Below are 7,026 nucleotides of genomic sequence, written 5' to 3' on the forward strand. Positions count from 1 at the left end.
CGGGCTCAGGCAATTCACTCACCTCAGCCTCCCAAAGGCACGGGATTACAGGCTGAGCCACCGAGCCCGGCTTCCACCTCTCCTCTTTGCAACTGAGCCTCTGTGCTCCATGACCACAGCTGCTCCCTCGCAAACAGCTATGTCGTCCTTGCTGCATGTCATTCTTCCATGACAACTGCCAGGTTCAGGACTGGCTGTGAATCAAACCCCCTAGCCACTTGTCTGCAAAGATCCCCAGGCTGCTGACCCTGCAGGAGAAGTCAGACAGAGATTCTGCCCTATTTTAATGGTCTCCCTCCTCAACTGGCCCCTTAAAACAACACGACTCTCTCTCCACACAGTGCGTCACAGAATTAACCTCTGCACTGTCCTCACACCTGACATCTGCATGCAACCAGCTGTCTTCCCAACAAAGACGGCAGTGCTGTTCTTTCTTTTCTCTCCCTCTCTCTCTCTTTCTCTCTCTCCTTTTCAGGCAATCCTTTTGCTTCAGCCTCCTCTGTAGCTGGGACTACAGGCATAGGTTGCCCAGACTGGTCTCGAACTCCTGGCTCAAGCAGTATTTTCGCCTCAGTCTCCCAAACTGCAGAGATCACAGGTGTGAGCCACTGTGCCTGGTGTTAAATAACAAAGAGTTTAAATAAGAGCAACTCTGTTCTAGTGCCTGAACACCCTTACATCTTTGAGAGCAGTGGGGCTCATGCCTGTCATCCCAGCACTTTGGGAGGTGAAGACAAGAGGATTGCCTGAGTCCAGTGGTTCAAGACCAGCCTGGGCACTTTGACGAGACCTCGTCTCTACGATACATCAAAAAATTAGCCAGGCATGGCTAAAAAAAAATTAAGGAGCTTGCCTATATTCCAGCTACTTGGAAGTGGAAGGATCGCCTGAGCCCAGCAGGTCGAAACTGTGGTGGCTGTGAGCGTGCCACTGCACTCCAGCCTGGGCGAAACAAAAAATAAAATCTTTGGGAGGAGTGAGATTTCTGCTGTGGCTGACTTCTTTACAGCAAGTTCATTCTGTGGCTGCCATTGAAATCACCACTTAGTTAACCTTGCACGCACTTTATTACCACAGCAGATTAAGGGAGAGCAAGGATGGGAGGAGGATGGGAGAAGAGAATGGAGAGACACAGAAGAAAGTGCCCATCCTGTCTCCAGAGTGTTCTGTGCCTGTCCCATGTCAGAGAGACAGAAAGTTGCATGAACTATGTCCTTGGCCCTCAGAAGCCCACTGTCCAGACAGGGGAAAGCAACATGGCATTAAAATACTTCCCATAGCCGGGCTCGGTGGCTCAGCCTGTAATCCTGCGCCTTTGGGAGGCTGAGACGGATGGATTGCCTGAGCCCGCGGGTTCGAGACCCGCCTGGGCAGCAAGACCTCATCTCTACAATAAATCAAAAAATCAGCTGGGCGTGGTAGCGCATGCCTGTAATTCCAGCTACTCAGAGGGCTGAGGCGGAAGGATCGCCAGAGCCCAGCAGGTCGAGGCTGCGGTGGCCGGGAGCGGCCGCTGCACTCCAGACAGGGCGACCGAGTGAGACTCCAACTCAAAAAAAAAAAAAAAAAAATACTTCCCATGTGGCTAGGTGCAGTGGCTCACACCTGTAGTCCCAGCATTTTAGGAGGCCAAGGTGAGAGGATTGCCTGAGCCGGCGGGTTCAAGACCCGCCTGGGCAACTTGGTGAGCTCTTGTCTAAACAATAAATCAAAAAATTAGCTGGGTATGGTGGCATGTGCCTATAATTCAAGCTACTGGGAAGGCTGAGGCAGAAGGATCATCTGAGCCCAGCAGGTTGAGGCTGCGGTAGCCGCGAGAGTGCCACTGCACTCTAGCCTGGGTGATAGAGTGAGACTCCAACTCTAATAAATAAATAAGCAAATAGTTCAAATGTGATCTGGATGTAACTGAGTTTCACTGAGCATCTCCCAAGAGCCGGATGCTCTCAGAGGAAAGAAAACAAATAAGCAGCCCCTGACATCTGATATCCAGCAACTGGCCTTCCACTTACAGCAAGGTCAGAGTGTGAGTCGATGCTGGCCTGGAACTCACAGCTGGGCCAGCTGACTCTCCTGCTGGACATGATCTCACAGACCACCAGCACCGTCAAGATCACCTGGAGACCACCAGGAAGTGAGATAAAACCACCCTACTTCTGTAGTCTTATCTAAGTACAGACTAAAACAAGATCACTAGCTGGGCACAGTGGCTCCTGCCTGTCATTCCAGCACTTTGGGAGGTGGAGATGAGAGGAGTGCCTGAGTCCAGAGGTTCAAGACCAGCCTGGGCAACATGGTGAGACCTTAGCTCTACAATAAACCAAAACATTAGCCAGGTATGGTGTTGCTTGCCTGTGGTTCCAGCTACTTGGAAGGCTGAGGTGGAAAGATTGCCTGAGCCCAGGAGGTCAAGGCTGCGGTGGTTGTGATTATGCCACTGCACTTCAGCCCGGGTGACAGAGTGAGACTCCAACTCAAAAAAAAAAAACACTTTAAAAAAACAAGGTAGCTGGGTTCGGTGGCTCAGCCTGTAATCCCAGCGCTTTGGAAGGCCGAGGTGAGTGAATTGCCTGAGCTCGTGGGTTCGAGATCTGCCTGGGCAACTTGGCGAGACCTCATCTCTACAATAAATCAAAAAATTAAGCTGGGCTCGGTGGCTCAGCCTGTAATCCCGCACCTTGGAAGGCTGAGGTGAGTGGATTGCCTGAGCCCACAGTTTCGAGACCCGCCTGGGCAGGTGAGACCTCATCTCTACAATAAAATTTTAAAAATTAGCCGGGCGTGTTAGCGCGCACCTGTAATTCCGGCTACTCGGAAGGCTGAGGCAGAAAAATCGCGAGAGGCCAGCGGGTCGAGGCTGCAGTGGCTGGGAGCGACCACTGCACTCTAGTCTGGGCGACAGAGTGAGACTCCAACTCAAAACAAACACACACAAAAAAGCAAAGCAAAACAAAAAGAAAATTAGCCGGGCGTGGTAGCATGCATCTGTAGTTCCAGTTACTTGGAAGGCTGAGGTGGAAGGATCGCTGGAGCCCAGTAGGTCGAGGCTGTGGTGGCCAGGAGCAGTGGTCACTGCACTCTAGTCTGGGTGACAGAGTGAGACTCTGACTCAAAAAATAAATAAATAAAAATAAAAAAACAAGGTCACCGTGCAGCCTTCAAACACCCAACAGCTCCTTCTGAGATGACACAGGTCATGGCTGAGTCTTTACTTTTGATACTTTGGCCCCACCCTGGTTGGCCCTCCTGATATATGTAAGACATCCCATCACAGGATGCCCCTGCATTTGGGCAGCGTTCAATCCTGAGGGACCCCTGCTTCCTGGAACCCCTCCCCAGATCCTCTGACCTCAGACTGAATCCTAGAAGGGTCCTTTTCTTTTCCTTTTTTTTTTTTGAGTTGGAGCCTTACTCCTTCGCCCCGATTGGAATGCAGCGGCACGCTCAAAGCCACCCCAGCGTCAACCCACTGGCGATCCTTCCACCTCAGCCTTCCAAGTAGCCAGAACTACAGGCGCATGCTACCATGCCTGGCTAATTTTTTTATTTATTGTAGAGATGAGGTCTTGCCATGTAGTCCAGGTTGGTCTCGAACCTGTGGACTCAGGCAATCCTCTTGCCTCAGCTTCCCAAAGTACTGGGATTACAGGCTTGAGCCACCGCACCCCGCCTGAAGGGGCCTTTTCAACACCCTCTTGCTGGGATGTCCCCGGCTCCTTGTACGCGTTTGTTGCCAGGCATAATAAACCCAGCGTGTCCCACGGGTGCACACCCCTGTCCTCGCAAACACAATATTCATTTTATTTTATTTATTTATTTTTGAGTTGAAGTCTCACTCTGTCGCCCAGACTGGAGTGCAGTGGCCACTCCCGGCCACCGCAGCCTCGACCTGCTGGGCTCCAGCGATCCTTCCGCCTTAGCCTTCCGAGTGGCTGGAACTACAGGCGCACGCTACCACGCCCGGCTAATTTTTTGATTTATTGTAGAGATGAGGTCTCACCAAGTTGCCCAGGTGGGTCTCGAACCCATGGACTCAGGCAATCCACTCACCTCAGCCTCCCAAGGTGCGGGATTACAGGCTGAGCCACCGAGCCCGGCTGTAATATAGGTTTTTAATGAATTGGACTTTGCAACTATAGCAGATCATTCAGATACAACCAAGATTTAAGAGAATATTCAATTTTCTCCAAAAGCAAACTAAAACTAAGCCATTAAATTAAAAATCATAGATATGAAGAAAGAAATGTCTGTTATTGTTATTTATCCTATTTTTTTTTTTATGAGAAACAACCTCCCTGGCATCCTTTCATTTTATTTTTTATTTTTTAAGTTGGAGTCTCACTCTGTTGTCCAGGTTGGAGTGCAGTGGCACAATCACAGCTCACCACAGCCTCGACCTCCTGGGCTCAGGCAATCCTTCCACCCCAGTCTTCTGAGTAGCTGGCACTACAGGTGTGCGCCACTATGCCTGGCTACTTTTTTAATTTTTTTGTAGAGGCAGGGTCTTGCTATGTTGTCTAGGCTGGCCTTGAACTCCTGGGCTCAAGCTGGTCTTGAACTCCTGCCCCAGTTTCCCATGCTGAGATTACAGGAATGAGCCCCCCGTGTCTGGTCCCTTTCGCTTTAAAATAATGTCCTTCTTTAAAATGACTGAAGCTCTCATAAGTACATTGATTGCCCTGGCATTGAGGAACTTTTGGGTGCCTGACGGATAGGGATGGGAGACATTTCACTGAACATTTTTTTGTATTATTTATTTGTTTGTTTGTTTGTTTGAGTTGGAATCTTACTCTCTCACCCAAGCTCATGGCCACCACAGCCTTGAACTGCTGGCTCAGGTGATCCTTCCACCTCAGCCTTCCAAGTAGGTGGAACTACAGGCACATGCCACCATACCCAGCTAAGTTTTTGATTTACTGTAGCGACAAGGTCTCGCCAAGTTGCCCAGGCTAGCCTTGAACACCTGGACTCAGGCAATCCTCTTGTCTCCGCCTCCCAAAGTGCTGGGATTACAGGCGTGAGCCACTGTGCCCAGCCCCTTTTGTATTTTTAAAAATTTTAAAACCATGTGAATGGATCACTAATTCAGAATATAAATTGAAATTTTTCCGGTCAAAAATAAAATATTTGGCCAGGGCGTGGCGGCTCACGCCTATAATCCCAGCACCTTGGGAGGTCAAGGTGAATTGCCTGAGCTCACAGGTTCAAGACCACCCTGGGCAATTTGGCAAGACCTCTTCTCTATCATAAATCAAAAAATTAGCCAGGCGTGGTGGCGCTATTTGGGAGGCTGAGGCAGAAGGATCAACTGAGCCCAGCAGGTCGAGGCTGCAGTGGCCATGAGCGTGCCACTGCACTTCAGCCAGGGCAACAGAGTGAGACTCCAACTCAAAAAGAATAAGCAAACAGATAAATAAAATAAAACATGTATGTGTCTTTTTTTATTTTTTAAGACAAGTAAGATCTGCAACTAAAATACTGCAAAGGATACAATGAAGTCTCCTGTGGTTTGTCATTCGGCAGTTAGTAATGAGCCAGATTCTCCAACGTGAGACCACAGCAACAGTAGATAAATACACAGACTGGGGATAAGAACTCAATTAAGAAAAGACAACAGGCTCGGTGGCTCAGCCTGTAATCCCGCGCTTTGGGAGGCCGAGGTGAGTCAATTGCCTGGGCCCGCGGGTTTGAGACCCACCTGGGCAACTTGGCGAGACCTCATCTCTACAATAAATCAAAAAATCAGCTGGCTGGTAGCGCATGCCTGTCATTCAGGCTACTTGGAAGGTTGAGGCAGAAAGATCATCGGAGCCCAGCAGGTCGAGACTGCGGTGGCTGGGAGTGTGCCACTGCACTACAGTCTGGACGACAGAGTGAGACTCCAACTCAACAAAAAAAAAAAAAGAAAAAGACAAAGCAAGCTGGGCACAGTGGCTCACACCTGGAATCCCAGCACTGAGGTAGGAGGATCCCTTGAGCCTTGGAGGTCGAGACCAGGCCAGGCAACATAGCGAGACCTCACCTCTACAAATAATTAGCCAGGCATGGTGGCATGTGCCTGAGGACACAGCTATTCAGGAGGCTGAGGTAGAAGGATCGCCTGAGCCAGCAGTTCAAGGCTGTGGTGGCCATGAGCTTGGGTGAGAGAGTAAGATTCCAACTCAAACAAACAAATAAATAATACAAAATGATGTTCAGTTACAGTTGAGCCCCTGAGCCTGGCCTGTATATTCATTAAAAAAAAAATCATTGACACCAAGCACGGTAGCTCAAGCCTGTAATCCCAGCACTTTGGGAGGCCAAAGCTAGAAGACTGCATGAGCCCAGGGATTCAAGACCAGCCTGGGGAACTAGGTGAGATCTCATCTCTACAATAAATAAAAAAATTAGCCAGTCGTGGTGGCGTGTACCTGTAGTTCCAGCTACTTGGAAGGCTGAGGCAGAAGGATCGCCTGAGCCCACCAGGTCAAGACTGGTGGTTGTGAGCATGCCACTGCACTCCAGCCTGGGCGACAGTGAGATGCTGACTCAAAAAAAAAAAAAAAAGATCACTGACAACTTACCGACTTACCAGCAGATGGCTCCCAAATCTAGTTTAGAATAAAATAGTATATCAAACCTAGAGAAAGGCATTACCGTTTTAGAGGTTTTTTGTTGTTGTTTTCGGGGTGTTTTGTTTTGTTTTGTTTTGTTTTCAGCTAGTGTCTCACTCTGTGCTCAGGCTGGAGTGCAGTGGCACAATCACAACTACTGTAGTCTCAACTTCCTGGTTTCAAGTGATCCTCCATCCTCAGCCTCCCAAGTAGCTGGGACTAGAGGCACATGCCAGCACGCCTGTCTATTTTATTTTATTTTATTTATTTATTTATTTATTTGTTTGTTTATTTATTTATTTTTTGAGTTGGAGTCTCACTCTGTCACCCAGACTGGAGTGCAGTGGCTGCTTCTGGCCACCGCAGCCTCGACCTTCTGGGTTCCGGCGATCCTTCCGCCTCAGCCTTCCAAGTAGCCAGAATTATAGGCATG

The sequence above is a fragment of the Carlito syrichta genome, unplaced genomic scaffold (genome assembly GCF_000164805.1).
Source record: "Carlito syrichta isolate Samal-C Ts95f unplaced genomic scaffold, Tarsius_syrichta-2.0.1 Scaffold302418, whole genome shotgun sequence".
NCBI lineage: Eukaryota > Metazoa > Chordata > Mammalia > Primates > Tarsiidae > Carlito > Carlito syrichta.